This window comes from Rhipicephalus sanguineus, chromosome 2 (assembly GCF_013339695.2).
Source record: "Rhipicephalus sanguineus isolate Rsan-2018 chromosome 2, BIME_Rsan_1.4, whole genome shotgun sequence".
NCBI lineage: Eukaryota > Metazoa > Arthropoda > Arachnida > Ixodida > Ixodidae > Rhipicephalus > Rhipicephalus sanguineus.
This window is the reverse complement of record NC_051177.1, coordinates 214,513,307-214,529,199: the sequence shown is the minus strand read 5'-3', so window position 1 is coordinate 214,529,199 and position 15,893 is coordinate 214,513,307. Positions and strand designations below refer to the sequence as shown.

At 47.8% G+C, this 15,893-nt stretch overlaps 1 protein-coding gene and 1 long non-coding RNA gene across 2 annotated transcripts in view; both read left to right on the top strand.

The window, feature by feature from the left end:
* Positions 1 to 15,893, top strand: part of LOC119382222 (transient receptor potential cation channel subfamily M member-like 2) — a 307,967-nt gene that overhangs the window by 102,280 nt on the left and 189,794 nt on the right. The gene's annotated exons all lie outside the window — the stretch shown is intronic.
* Positions 5,939 to 7,816, top strand: LOC125757300 (uncharacterized). The gene is made up of 3 exons (XR_007415228.1): positions 5,939 to 6,163; positions 7,020 to 7,100; positions 7,669 to 7,816. It is a non-coding gene; the product is annotated as an uncharacterized LOC125757300 (long non-coding RNA).

The window sequence follows — 15,893 nt, the reverse complement described above, 5'->3', positions numbered from 1 at the left end:
AAATTCGTTGACTGCTCTAGCGGCGTTGTATAGCGGACAGTCTTATATTGGACAGACGGGCAGGTGCCTGAACGCACGCTTGCAGGAGCGCAACCATTACGTTGTCATGGTCTCTAGATGGTTAAACACAACACAGGAACACCGAGGATAACGAAAAAAATGCTTTATGCGAATAAACCGCTAACCTATTTACATAAGAAGTAGCGAAAAAACCCCGACTATATAAACAAACATCCCTTGTGCACACTATCCTAAAACAAATAAATATATTTACAGTTGCATCACGGGTTACTAGCGTTGACGTGGCAGCTCCGGTGCTGGGTCGACGACTTGTCGTGTCCGCGAAGTAAGTTCTTCACCGGAGCACGACCGTCTGTTGCACCGTCGGGTGGCTGCAGTTGCCGGTCACCGCCGCGTCAGTTACTTGCATTGGCTGTACCGCTCGTCGTCCGGTGCGCGACGCATGTAGCATAGCCGCAGAACATCTGCGCGTCCTCAGGAGCAGGGTCTCGCTGATGCGAGCTGGTCGCCCTCCTGGTCACGCATCCCAGGTCACAGTGCGTTGCTGCGAAGGCTGGGGTACAATTCCAGGAGCCATGCTGGCGGACCTCAGGCGAACGCCTTCCCTCGACCACCGCTCGTCCGCGCCTATGCCCGTTCCAAGCACGCACTGCCTTCCTTCTTTTCCTCGCTGGCCACGTCGCCTCTCGTGCCTGTTCTTCTCCCTCTTCTTCTTTGCGTTCTTTATTGAATTCTCCTTCATTGTATGGTCTTCTTTCTTTATTCTATATTTCTTCGTTTGACCTCTGTCTGTTCTCTCATTTCTTCTTCCTCTACTTCTCCCTCTTCTGCCAGAAGTCAACAAATTCATGACAATGATACGCCCTCCTTTTGAAGAGTTTTTCGGCATGAAAAACTGCTCCTGACGTTCCAGGGCCTTCCGTCGTCAATGTGTGTCATATACACGTTCTCTTGATGCACTTCACCATCACATCACTATCACCAATCACTTCACCACACATCACGGCTATTTCACTAACGTCACATCACATGTGTCGTGGACAGTTCATAGGTGACATAAAAGCACCACGTCACTGTGTCTACTGTACCAGTACCACCAAATGTTCACCATAACAGTAAAGTGAAGTCCCTAAACACACTCGCTTAGAGTAGAGAAGTCACTATGCCGACTACTCAACATATTCGACAGTTCGCTATCTCGAAAATTCTTGTGTTGCTAAACTGCATGAGGAAAGTCATCAAACATACAAGCAGGGTACCCTTAATTGTCACACTCTGAGCATTATTACAATATTTCTTTTTCGCTTGCTCATCTACTTGCAACATCCCTCGACAGACTTTTTAACATCTCTCCGCAAACCCGGCCAGAACACTACTTTAGTTAATGCCATTACAGTACGCCTCACTCCTTTATGCCCCTTGGCATGGCACTGCTCCAATACAGCTATTCTATACCTTGCCGGCACCATCAGTTGCATACACTCTCTACCATTGTGCACGAACTTCCTGTACACCACGCCATTATTCAGTACGTACACCACACCAGTTCTCGTTCCTTCACTCATTGGCTTCTCTCCGATCCTACATACTGCATTTTTAATTGTCTCATCATTTCTTTGCTGCTTACCTAGCCCAGCTGTGGGAATGCCTAACTCATCGAGTGTTGCAGATGTGTTCATCTCTCGTCCTAACTCTCCCTTACCTAAAGTTTCCTTCGGCGCCGTTGCATCCCTTTTTGCATCTTTCGCCTTTCCTACGCAGAGCACGTATGCATGCACTAGGCATTTTCCATTGTGCCACTGGGTCGTCAACTGTTCTTACGCCTTTCACATTACCAACACCACGTCATACAAGGGCTCCTTTGCACACAGTGCAGTTACTCGCCTTGTGAAATATGGAGTGTCTAACATTATTTTGGCCTCGGCAAATACCTCTTTGACCCATCTGCCAGCACAACTCGTGACGTTTTTCTTGTCAGCTCCCTGTCGCTGACCAAACTTCTTCTAACTAGCTCCGTACTAGCACCAGAGTCTCGAAGTACCCACACATGTTTGCTGTTCACTGTCCCTTTCACAAGTGGCATATTAATATTTTTCAGGCTAGCTGAGGCCACAGCTGCACTCACTATATTCGGTAACTCTCTTTCCTTTTTGCCGTCTTTGTCTGCGTCTCTATCAGCTATTACTGCTGCTACTAGGTCTCGCGGTTTCCGTCTACATTCCTCAGTCTTATGACCTCTCATATTGCACACCTGGCAATAACTTCTTTCCCGTTGTACACCGCATTCCGCAAGCCAGTTACGGGCTTGATGACCAAGGCGATTACAGAGGAAGCACCGTTCCTGCATCTGCTGCTTTCTATGCTCATTATTTCGGGGCTTAAAATTCGTCTCCTCTTCCTCTCCTCTGATGCTGTCTTTATCCATATGTCCTAAATTATCGATCGCCTGAGCTTCCATGTATTGGTCGGAATAATCGGCTACCTCAACGAGTGATCCTAGCTTCCTTTCCTTTAGAAACACGCGCAGCTTTGGGTGACAACAAGCAAGGAATTGTTCTCTAACCATGCAGTCACGCACACCCTCATACGTTTTGGGAGTATCGGCCATCTCCACCCATCTGTCAAAGTAGTTAGACAAGCGGCCCACAACTTGCTTTCCCTGTTTCACCGTCTTCGGGGTTAGGAGAGGCATAGTGAATTCCTGCTTCACTAACGCTCTAGGTCGATGCTGTTTCCATATGATGGACACCAGCTTCCAAAATCTAGTGGATTGACTAAAAGAAGCTGGCTACTCGGATTCCCTTCTCGTTTCTGTGGCAGAAACCTTAACAAAGAAAAGAAAGCCCAGAAGTGTAGAGAGTGCTGAGCAAAGGAACAAAAGCAAACGTGACAAAGTCGCGGTGATCACTTAACATGCACCAGCTATCACACGAGATGAAAAAGGTTGGTCAACGCATTGGCGTGAAGGTCGTTTTTTTCCGTACCTTAATAGCTCTTCCAACTTGCCAAAATGACATGTGCAAGCAACAAGCCCAAACGCTCTTGCAGTGTCAGGCATAAAACCCAGTTTCTCATATGTGACACGAATGCCAGTATACAGAATTCCGCTATCATGCGGAGCGTGTTACATCGGGAAGACTTGGAGCTGCCTCAATGACCGCGTGCGTGAGCACGCACGTAATGTACGCAATGGCAGTGAGGGTTTCTTGGCTCAGCATATCAGCAGGTGCGCTTGCCATGCGCAGTGCGAAAGCACAGTAGTCATGCGCAATCACAAAGATGAGCGCACCGGTGTTATCACTGAAACCGAGAAAGTTGTTAACAGCTTTAATAATAATATCTGGGGTTTAACGTCCCAAAACAAAGATACGATTATGAGAGACGCCGTAGTGGAAGGCTCCGGAAATTTCGACCACCTGGGGTTCTTTAACGTGCACCTAACTCTAAGTACACGGGCCTCAGGCATTTTCGCCTCCATCGAAAATGCAGCCGCCGCGGCCGGGATTCGATCCCGCGACCTTCGGGTCAGCAGTCAAGCGCCATCACCACTAGACCACCGTGGCGGGGATGTTAACAGCTTTGTTTGGATCTTCTTTTTTCTGTTTCATGCTTATATATGTAGTATATCAAAAAATAAACCTTCAGTTGATAGACTGCGCTTGTCCCCGTTTTTACCATCGGCATCGGCGCTGAAAAGGAAGCGGCGTCGCGTTCTTCGAACCTGGCGCCGAAGCACTGCTTGCCTTGACAATGGTTCGAGCGCTTGAATTGTCCTCCCGAGATGGGACGTGAGGCGCCGTGCAGTCCGGCGCATCCGGGTTCGGCGAGACGACCATAATGGTTTCCTGTCGCCAAATCTACCTTGACGAGACAGCGGCGTCCGCGCGGATGACAACCAGCCCCACTAATTGATCGACGAGGTGCTTCGGAGCTGCAGACCTTTTGTTGCGCCCGGCTGACCGAGCGTGGGACCCATCGCCCTACGGCCTTCACATGGCGGGGACCACATGTTGCACCCTTTGGTGCAACAGCAGCAGAGTGCGGTGGCCACGCCCCAGTCGACGACGCTGACCTGGCCGAGTGTGTGTGGCACCCTCATTAAGTGTTGTGTGGGACGCGATTGGACCGTCCCAAATTGCAGAAATTCCGCCATCTAGGGATCTGGGTAAAAAGACCCTTTAAAACGAGCCCCGCGGGCTCATTCGGCACGAAATCCTCGTCCTGTAGGACGAAATCATCATGTAGAAACAAACTGCTCGCCCATGTAAATAAAATCTGTTAAGTTTGCCTTCCTCCAGCCTCTTCCTCCGGAGTCTCCGGTGCCTCCAAAGGCCTGTCGCAAGAACTGGATGGCAAGCGGTGGGATGGACCGAATACGTTGTGGGCTTGCAACGAGCGAGACCAACGCTGCACAACACGAGCACGCGGTGTAAGGTGAGTGCCTTGCTTTGCTCTGAGATATATCGAGTCTCTTAGCCCAGTCCTGTTAAGAGTTTGATAGTTTATAACTGCCTAGGAATTGTGGTTATTTTCTCAGTAGAGAGCAGCTTTCATCATGGACCTGAGTAAGATAAATAAGAGACCTGATTCTGATGTGCAAGGAGTTAGGTGTAGATGTCAGCGGAATATGCAGAAAGCCTCAGATTATTCAGGCTATGCAGGCTATAGACGCAGATGAGGATGAGATACGGGAGTGTTGGGAGTTGATTGAGAGCAATGAGAAGCAAATAGAACAGGAAAAGGAGCATGAGAAAGAAATGACGCGCATGGATCTTGAGATCCGCAGACTGATCCGCAGAGACTAGATCCGCAGAGTAGTACAGCAGAAGGCCAGCAAGTGCCACACACCACAGTAAACTCTCCCCCTTTTAAGATAAAGGATTTAATGCAATCCTACAAAATTGGTTAGGACATAGGACTTCTCTCTCGTCAATTTCGAAAGAACATGCGAGAAAATGGGCTGTTCTGCTGCTGCCTGGCCTCAGCTTTTGTTGACGTTACTGCCATGCAAGGCTGCCGACAGCGTTGCACAATTGAATGCCGAAGACGCCAACGACTACAAATACGTCAAGCAGGCGCTGTTAGAAAGATTCCGCTTGTCCGCTCAAGCCTTTCGGCAGCGATTTCGTAGTGCGTCGGTTGGGACGGGTGAATCGTACACGGACTATGCCTGCAAATTGAAAGCCAACTTGATAGAATGGTTGAAAAGTTCCGAAGCATTCGGCAACCATGATCGGGTCATTGAGTTAATAGGGCTGGAACAGTTCTATAAAGGAGTTCCTGATTCTATGAAATTTTGGATTAAAGACAAGACCCCTGCGACCATTCAGGCAGCTGCTAGGTTAGCGGAAGAATACGCCTCGCGTACACTCTTAATGAAATCCTGGCTAACTCATGCCCTGTAGGCGGGACGCTTCAAAACTCAGGAAAACTCCCGGCTATAGTAGGCCTTCGAAACGGAGTTAGCCGTGACAAGCGTATATAAAAAACGTGCACCCTTCACCGCCGCTTTATAGACGGCCTGCACTGTTAGTCGCGCGTCGGTGTGGGCCGCGTAAGTGAGAATCCTGGCTACAGCTCAGCGTATGCTCAGTATGCTCCCGCGTGTTATAACTTGTCGGTGCAAGCGTCGGTGTATACGCATGCGCCGACAGCGTCAGCCGCAAAGGCGAGCTATGCTGCGAGGAGGTATACGCATAGAGCTAACTACGCGCTCTCTCTTGCGTGCGTGAGAGAGAATAGGGGCTGCTACGCTCTCCGTTTCGCTCCGCTTCTGCTGTTTTTGCGCAGAGAAAAGAAAGGAAGGAGGTAAAAACGAGAGTTCTAAGATATTGTGCGACGGGAAGGGGGTTGCGTTTTTAGCGCGAAATGGGTTAGTTGTAGCGCATTCCACGACAGCGGCGGATGTTTGATAGGTTGGTGTGGTTCGTTGAGCGTGTCGCGTGAGCCTGTACTCTGCCGCCATGGAAATATTCTCTTATCCCAATATAAAGGGGGTGTTGCGAGGACATAGCGACATCCCCTTGCACGTGCATTGGCTACACGCAGGCTGTTGACGCAGGATTACACGACGATTTCGCGCCATTTCTGTCTAGCTGGTGCGCTCACTGCGGACACAGCCCGGCGCATCGTACCCGCCTGGGTGAGTGTTCTTCTTTCTTCACATATATGCTCGTGCTGTTAGCGTTCACATTGTTGCATGCTTGCGCTGATATATATGAATGACGGTATTGAGCTGCCAGAATATTCTTTTGACGGCTTTTGAAATAACTGTACGAGTATGCTTACGAGTAACTATGCGAGTATGCTTACGAGTAACTATGCGAATATACAAAGATAAGTACTCGTGAGTACTTATCTTTGTTGTAATCGTCATCCGTCTCTATAGTCGCGCACGTGTTGTCGTGCTGGTCGCATTTATTGTGAACTCGCATACAGTTCAGAGGCTTTCGTCGCTCTTGACAGGTGTCACTGAGATGATCACTTCGTGTTGCTTGACAAGCTGTGTAATCTTAGCTCTCGCATGGCTTCTTATCTTTCGGCTAGCAACTGTTCTATGCATTTATGGTCAATGATATAATGCGGCAATCAAAGGAAGCATATTTTTGCTAGCAGTTGAATGATGTTCGGACATCCCTTCATGTTAGGTCGTTATACTTCGCATTTACATTTCTTTTTTTTTACCTTTGGGAAGCGGAAAAGTTTTTCCACAATCAAAAAGTAATAAAACTGCACTTACGGGCACCGAAGACGTTAGTACCGTTTCATTGGATCAGGCGCTCATAGATACGACTAGCGGCATCTCTTGTTTTTAGGAGGAAAAATCAGCAATTTGACTTTCTGAATAGCGAAAGTCTTTAAAACGCGTTTTGCTGCCTAATTTTTAACAAGTTTTAAAGCCAGCCCCATTCATGCTCGGGAATACATTTGCGTATTTACTGTGCCCCTTCACTGATTTCTGTGGTTTCGGGTCAAATTTGCCCATTGGTCTTATGCAGTGCCATGTGAAGTGTGGACAAGTACATCAGTGCATCATGCACCAGCTGTGGTGCCTGTGCAAATTGCTGATCTCGATGAAGGTAAAGTAATGCGTCATATTTAATTTAGGCGTTAGCTAGTTGATGGCATTATTGTTCTCTCATCCATCATTTCATGCGATGCAACAGCGATATATAACCGTGGTTGTATAAACGTATTGTTGTTTTCGTTGGCAGCTTATTATTTATGTTGGATTGATCATTGTTAATGTTATTACAAAGAAGTGAAATTCATACAGCAGTCGTAATAAAGGATATAATTGTTGTTCATCCTCGTGATAGTATACACAGAATTTTAATACCTTTGCAGGTGACAAAACCTTCTGACACAAGAGCCAGGCGCAGTTTTATCGAGCAACTGGCAAGGAGCGCACACCTTGCAGGTTTTCCAGCAGTAGCAGCAGCAACACCGGCCGTGGTGTTGTTTACGATGCCGTAACTGTGCATACGATCTTTCGTCTTGTGTTTTTTATTCATTTTCTTTTTTTGCGTTGCACTCCCATCTAAAAATCTCATTTAATTAACGAATGAATCGTGAGTCTATTGTAAAACTGCTTTCCTTGTACGTGATTCTCATAAATTGCGACTGTGCTGTGGTTTTCACTTGCAGCCGACATTCGAAACAGAGCTTCACTTCTAAAAAACTGAAAGTTTCATGGAGAAGCTCAACAAAGTCAAAGTCATCCTCGGTCAGATATTCAATGCCCGCATGTATTTATTTCGTGGAGGTCGACGAGTATTTCTGAGGAAATGATGCTAAGCTTTCTTTCATGACTGTGGTAAGGTTATGGTTAAAATACTATAAGAAAGCTTCATTAGCAGCTTCCGAAAACACTTTTGTAATTTCCAACTTCTGTGACGCTATCTATTTAAAGAAAATTCAACAAGGTGTATAACAGAATGAGAACAACCGTTTCCCAAGTATAAGTTTTTGTGTGATGGGCAAAAAGGGCAGGTGATCTAAGAACATAACGTCGAATGTGTCTTCTTGCTTTTTTTGTTTCGTCAGGATGACATGCCAGCAGCCTGCCCATCGCCTGACTCCGGAGTTTGGAGGGAGTACGACAACAAGGCTTTCTACTGCGATCAAGTGCAAGAGAATTTGAAACGTTCGGTTGGCACAGTTCTAGAGAAATTTGTGCTTGACGATGTACTATATTAAGGTCCTCACATACCCAACTGGGTATGCTCAATGCTTCGTCTTGTGCAGAGTGCAATGAGAAATACCCAGTTGTTTCCCAGGTGTTTTGCCGGCGGGAAGCTGCTCAAGAAACATTGAAACGATCAAAAGAAACGATCATTGAAACATCAAAAACGATCATTGAAACGATCAAAACCACCAGAATATATTTGTCCGAAAAAACATCGCATGTCACGTTTATCGTTTCCTTCAGCTCTGAGCATTGCTTTTAGCGCTGTTTGTATTTTTTTACAATAAATACTTCTTTTTACACGTGAGTAGTACCTGTTTCTCGCATGCTTATACACGCTAGACCCAGCAGGTACTGTTGAACTATGAAGCTGATAGGGCCAGTCAAGTCATTTTCAAGGAAAATGATTCCGCTGAACGATACATTTACGAGGAACATGGTGCGACCATGCTTTAACCGCCGTTACTTAAAAAAAGGAATGCGAAGTTTTATACGCCTGTCGAAACACACTTCATGCTTATAGTTTCCAAGTTACTTGTAGTGGTTACTCTAAGTAACCATCAAGGGGGAACTGAGCGTAAAAGCTCTCCTATGTGATGTAATCGGTTCACGTTCAAAAAATCCCAAGTGCTTAAAATTAGGCACTATTAAAATTCGGTACTCAGAGCTTCGTGTGCACAATTTCTTGTGTTTGTTGCCACTGCGCATCTGTCAAAGACTAGGCACTGGTATACACAGTAAAGTAAGAAGTTGGGCGAGTTGGTATTTGTTCATGATGACTGAGGGGCGCGAAAAAACGGCACACAACGAAAAGAAGTACACGGGACGACGCGCTTGTGCCGTTTTTTCGCGCCCCTCAGTCATCATGAACTGGTATACACGCACGTAACTTTACGAATACAATATAGCGTACGTGCCCAGCCAACGCAACGTCTGCGTACACAATTCTAAAACTCCGTTAGCCAACAATCAACCACTACACGGCGTGCCACTTGACGTCAAGGGAGTCCGCATTATGGGTACCGCAACCTGACTGCTTTCTTGGTTCTTGTGCATGCCACAAACACACAAAAAATAATAATGAATACGCTGGATAGGATCAATTGGGGATTAGAGAAGATATCTTCGCCCTCAAGTGGACATAAAATAGGTTGGTAATGATGAAAAACAAAATGCTTCCTTGGACAAATGCGCGAATCGTTTGCCGTGAAATGTACATATCTAATTTAATGCTCTATTAAAAGCAACGGCATGTTGTCGAACTCAAGTGCGAGCAGTAGAGCTTCCACGAGGTTTCTAGATTTCGCAAAACCGTTCACACTTTTCTCCTAAATACATGGTAAGCAGTGCCTAAGTCTGGAAAACAATATTTGCATACTTAAATTACCGTCCTCTGGAACGTACTACATATGTGCCAGCGCGAAGTGCGCACGCCGGTGGATGTACCTCGTAATAACATCGCTTCATTGGCCTAAAAAGTTCAGAAATCGTTAAACACCCTCATGTTCGACAAATGGCCACTCTACGTTAACTTTCTTGGGATAATACATCATAGCTTAGCAGTTTAAGGTCATCGTGACGACTGCCACACTCAGGCGCAACCGCTTTGTATGTGCCCAATAAAAAAATTAAAAATCCAGCTTGCCCCAAAAGTTGCATCCTTCATAGACCATGCGTTGTCTTTTAGCATCTGCGCATAGCTCTGCAACACTAGAACCTATTACTCGATGGTGTCAATTTCATTTTCCATTAATGCACCACTATACTACGTTCTGGATTTCTGGTGTGCGCAACACCTCTCAGTAATCCGCACATTAAAATTAAGTGCGTGTACAAGTAAAAAACCCCAGAAGGCTATCCCATGCACTCACAACAAACTAACATACCCTAGTCGCGTGCGCATGCACATGCAGCTGTGTGGATGTAGCTCGCCAATTTTGCGTGTACCGCCGTATTAATCGTGGCGAAATATGCCAAAAATTCATTGAAAGGTGAAACTTGTGTACAGTCAGGCACTGCATGTCCATGAAGGTGCCTTTCGCACAAATACTGCGTATAGTACATTGCATGGACTCGCGCTTCCAGAAAATATTCTAGTAAACTTATGTGAAAAAATATTGTATCATCCCGTGTGAGTTTAGCAAATTCTCCGCTTTGAGACGAGTATGAGGTGATTTAAATTGCGCGGCGGGACCGCTATACCAGCATTAATGGAGATGTTCTAAAAAAGATGGCCACTGATGGAGTCGTAACAGAACGTCGCAAATATTTCGGCGATAACTACTGCCGGATATAAGATCCAGTTCATGTTAACAGCCAATTTCCGCCTGCGCACTGCGTGCCAGACAACGGCGAATGGCGAGCCGCCATGTCTTTAGCGTGGACAGTCGACTTCACGAGTCACGTCTGTCGCGCGAGTGTCGTCCAAAGTGAGCGCATGTGAGAGGCATTTCTTCCGCGGCGCAGTCCGCCGAGCGACCGCGAAGCTGCATGCAGTCAGCTCTACCTCCTCGCTTCCATGGTCGACCGAAACGTGGGCTGCGCTTTCTGTTGAAGCAAAAATAATATCTGCGGGAATAGTGTCAGTCGTTTGAGGGGAAGCGACGTGCACTATCCAACGTTTAGAACCAAGATTAGTTCCTTTACAAGTGAAGTTCATCTGCAGTGCGTGCGCGGCACACCGCACCTGCTCGAGCGTGTTCGCATATTATGCATATTGCCGACAATACCACGGTTATCAGCGCATGTTCATCTCAGTGTGTAATTATTACGCGGAGAGGGTCGAGCCAACAACGGTAAGAAGTAAAAGATCCTGACATATGAGCGTGAGCGCTTTGTTCTGAAGCACCGTCGACTACGGCTTCGAAATAAACTGAATAGGCTTAGTGACGATATCGGCCACCGGCCCGGTAACCATCGGCGGCGAAGCGGCCAGCGACGTTACTTAGAACACGGCTATTCTCCGTCGTTGCTACGTCGTTGCTACGGCTACGTCGCTGTGCGGTTGGCACGGATGGATTTCGAGCTCACGTCCCACGGCAAGCGAATCTTGACGTTGAAAACTCGTTCAATCCACGAAAGGCAACATGCTGGCGGCTTACGTGAATAGAACTCGGGTATTATGCACGCTAGGATTCCGAGGTGCCAGTGCCAGATATATGCGGAACAGTTTTATATTTTATACCAAGCAGGCAAATTCGCTTCAAGCATGCTCCGAGCAATAACTTGAGTGACCTCGTATATATTTTCACAAATATCGTTTAAAAAAATGTCTCCTTACGTATCCGTTAACGCTGCATGTATAATAACGATCTCCCCTGCACTAATAGGCCAGTGCAGCTGGCCAGTGTGTAGCTACCCATTGGTAGATATAAACCCCCGTTCTTTTACTAATCTCGCCGCGGCGTGACGTGGTGTAGTGGTTAGCGTACGCGCTTGCTGATCGAGTGTTCGCGAGTTCGAATCCGGGAGTGTTTGTTGTGAATTTTTCTGTGGTTTACTTCTGAATGTGATATGTGTATATGGATTATGTATGTCATAAAATGTGTGTCTCAGCCTTCAAATCCCCGATTAGAGCTTAAAGGGGGACTTAAAATCAATTTTTTGTTTCGTCGCTTCATACACCGCCTATAGCTAGGACGTGCCGTAGCTGGGACACACCGTAGCTAGGCTCAGGCGGAGCGAGGAGATCTCCATAGCCGGCCTCGTAACTAGCCGGGATTCGAGACGAAAAATCTCCGGCCTATTTGAGTCCCGCCTATGAGATGAGCCGCTGAGAAAACTACTACGCCGCGGGACGGCTACGGGCGGCGCCGCCTACAGGTTGTACCGGCTAAACAAACAGTCTATAGGCGTTAGATTTTTCGTCTCGTTTCCGGGCTATAGACTGCAACTTTAAGCAGGACATGATTAAGAGTGTAGGCTAAACGAGCGGGAACAACAGAAGTCAAAGAGGCCCGCGGCGCTCACTTTCCAACCGAGAAATGCGTGGGGCGGGAATAAAGGACACAAAGGCGGCGCCGTCGGAGAAGGCCCGCGAGAACAGCGGGGTAAAGGGGAGTACTCGTCCGCAAAGAGGAAAGAGCAGGATAATGAACAAGGCGCGGGGGCACAAAACAAACAGGACAGAAGGCATTTTGAGGAGAGGCGACCTATGATTTGCTACGGCTGCAATCGCCCGGGACACATTGCGGCAGTTCGCAAACAACGCAGGAATGTGTTCTCGTACGTGAGTAACACCGAGGAGGACGATAAACTGTTAGCACCGTATATGCATAACTTGACGGTCAATGGAAAAGAATGCAAAGTACTGAGGGATTGCGCGGAGACGCCTGACGTTGTTCATTCGTCCCTAATAGGCGCGAATAATTATACGGGTGGATGCGCATGGATAAGGAAAGTGGTTGAGACTCAGAGTGTCTGTTTGCCAGTTGCTAGGGTCTTCGTCGAGGGCCCTTTTGGTAGGTTGGAGACGGAAGCGGCGGTGTCAAAGAACTTTCCTGTTCAGTACCCGTACCTATTTTCAAACAAATCAGATCAACTCTTGAAAGACAAAGGTTTGAACTTCTGTGAGGGGACAGTCTTGGCTCTCACGCGATCCAAGGCCCGAGAAGTGGCAGCTAAGCTCACGCACGAGCAGATTGAAGAGACAAACGCGCTCGGCGACGGCAGGATAGGTATCGCAGGAGTTCTTTCTGAGGAGAGAGGCACGGAGGCTTCAGCAGCGAATGCGGCTGCAAGTGTTGAAATGGGAGGAGTAGTAGAACCGAGCTCGCTCGCGTTCCAGAGGTTGCGAGGTATCAGTGCCAGTACTATGCGCGAAGAGCACACAGCCGACGAAAGTATTACGCGACTCGATACAGATCAGCAGCAAGGCGTGGCATGAAAGAACGTGAAGTTCTTTAAGGAGAATGGAATCTTGTATCGTGCGTATCAAGATAGGCGTCAGAGATCGTTTGAACAACTGGTAGTTCCAGCTAAATACAGGGAAGATATCCTACGCATGGCCCTTGATAACTCGTGGTCAGGGCACTTGGGGATAAAGAACTCTAAAGCAAGGTTGTTGCAGGAGTTTTACTGGCGCGGATGTTTCCGCGACGCAGAACAGTTTGTTAAGTCATGCGATGTGTGCCAGCGCGTAGGGAAACGCAATGACAAGTGGAAAGCACCGCTCAAGCTAGTTCCCATAATAACGGAGCCATTTCGTCGGGTTGTCATAGACACAGTCGGACCACTGCCAACGACTTCGTCGGGGCATAAATACATACTGTCTCTGATCTGTCCCGCCATTAAAATCCCGGAAGCTATTCCGCTGAAGGAACTTAATTCGTCTGAAATAGTTGACGGGCTCCTGGGCATTTTCTCTCGCGTGGGTTTTCCAGCAGAACTCCAAAGGGATCAAGGAATCGTCTTTACAAGCGCTTTAACGACAACCTTTCTGGAGCGATGTGGAATAAAAATAATGCATAGCTCTATACATCATCCCCAGATAAACAGTGCAGAGAGCTTACATTCAGCGCTTAAACGAGTGCTGAAGACTCTGTGTAGGGAGAGCTCTCGCGATTGGGAACGCTGTCTCCCCGCAGCTATGTTTGCGTTGCGCACATTACCGCACGAGTCGACGGGGTTCAGCCGGGCGGATTTGGTGTATGGCCGCGAACTGCGATCGCCTCTCCGCATGCTTAAGGAGATGTGGTCAGGAAGCGAAGAAGAGACGACAGTCGTCGAGTACGTTCTCCGTTTGCTCAAAAGAATCAGCGTAGCACGGAAATTGGCTGAGGCTTGTATGAGCGCGTCGCAGCTTAAAGCCAAAGTGTACGACGACCGAACCGCCAAAAAGCGCGCGTTCAAGGTGAACGACCATGTGATGCTGCTGCGGCATTCGAGGGCCAACAAACTTGAAGTACAATGGGAGGGTCCGGCCGAGGTCGTGCAAAAACTGTCAGAGACTAACTACGCAGTCAAGCTTGGAGGGCGTCGGAAGGGAGTGAAAATATGTCATGTAAACTTGATGAAACCATACGTCGAGAGACAGGCCGTCGTATGCCTTTCACTCAATGGCTACGAAGAGATGCCCGTAGAGTGTCCTCCCGGTTTCGGAGAACTAGATCGTTCAGAAGCAACGAGTGCGAAAATAGAAAAGATGATTAGTGACACTGATCTAACAGGTGACCAAGTTCAGGACTTGAAGAGCCTGATCGAGGAGTTCGAGGGTTTGTTTTCAGATAAACCGGGAAGAACAGATGGGATATTGCATGATATTGTCGCAACGCGGAAATAACAAGAAACAGGACCACGTTGCGACGAGGAAACACAAGTCTGTATTCAGATAACAAAAAAGAGCAGACGCCTCAACGTCGTCTTCCTCAGAGAGTCCACAGCTGCAGCTCGTGCTTCTCGCTTCTTTGTCCTCTGTCGTCCTGTCGGCTATTGATCGTGACAATATTGAGTTGACGTCCGATGAGCCAGTCAAAGCGAAACCGTACCGCGTGTCTCCAAAACAGAGAGATATGATGCGAAAGGAGGTTCAAAAGATGCTAGAGTTCGGCATAATTGAGGAGGGTGATAGCGACTGCGCTTCTCCCTTGATCATGGTGGAGGTTCCCGGTAAGGAGCAGCGTCCATGCATAGGTTATCGGCGGCTGAACTCCAAGACGAGAGATCAGCTCTATCATATTCCTAATATCGAGGAAAGGATAGAGACCGCCAGTAAGGCGCGGTACATTTCTACTCTTGATCTCCTTCGCGGGTATTGGCAGGTGCCATTGACGGCACGAGCAAGCCGCTACGCCTCATTCGTAACACCTTTCAATTCCTTCCGTCCACTTATGCTCAGTTTCGGGCTCAAAAATGCCCCGTTTTGTTTTTCTAAGCTCATGGACAGGGTGCTATATGGCTTAAACGACTTTGCTTTGCTTTACCTTGATGACATCGTTTTTTCAGACTCTTGGGAGATGCATCTCAATCATTTAAGGAAAGTATTTGAGCGTCTGAGGAACGCGGGGTTGACGGTAAAGGCAGAAAAATGTAAGTTGGGAGGGGCTCAAGTGAGCTACTTGGGACATGTAGTCAGGCAAGGACGTCGGATGCCTTGTGAAGTAAAAGTGGAGGCCGTTGCATTCTACCCGCGACCCAAAACGAAAACTGACGTACGCGCTTTTCTGGGGCTCACGGGTTACTATCAGCACTACGTAAGGAACTATTCCGAGTTGGCGAGCCCGCTGACAGATTAACCGCGAAAAAAGAGCCCATCATATTGGTGTGGGATCAAAAAAGCAGGAATCGTTCTAAAATTTGAAGTCGGTGCTCATCAGCCGCCCCATTTTACAGGCACCTGATTATGACCAACCATTCATTGTGCAATGCGATGCTAGCTACCGTGGCATGGGAGCAGTACATTGTCAGTGTGACGGGGCAGGGGCAGAACATCCCATTGTGTACATAAGCCGTACGCTAACTGCTCGGGAGGAGGCGTACAGTGCCTCCGAGAAGGAGTGCGCCTGCGTGGTGTGGGCTGCCCAAAAACTGTCGTGCTACCTTGCAGGCACCCGATTCACATTTCAGACTGATCACTGCCCGCTCAAGTGGCTGCAGAACATGTCGCCCAAGAATGGCCGTTTACTCAGGTGGAGTCTGGCACTTCAGCAGTATACCTTTGATGTGGAATACCGCAGAGGAAAACTTA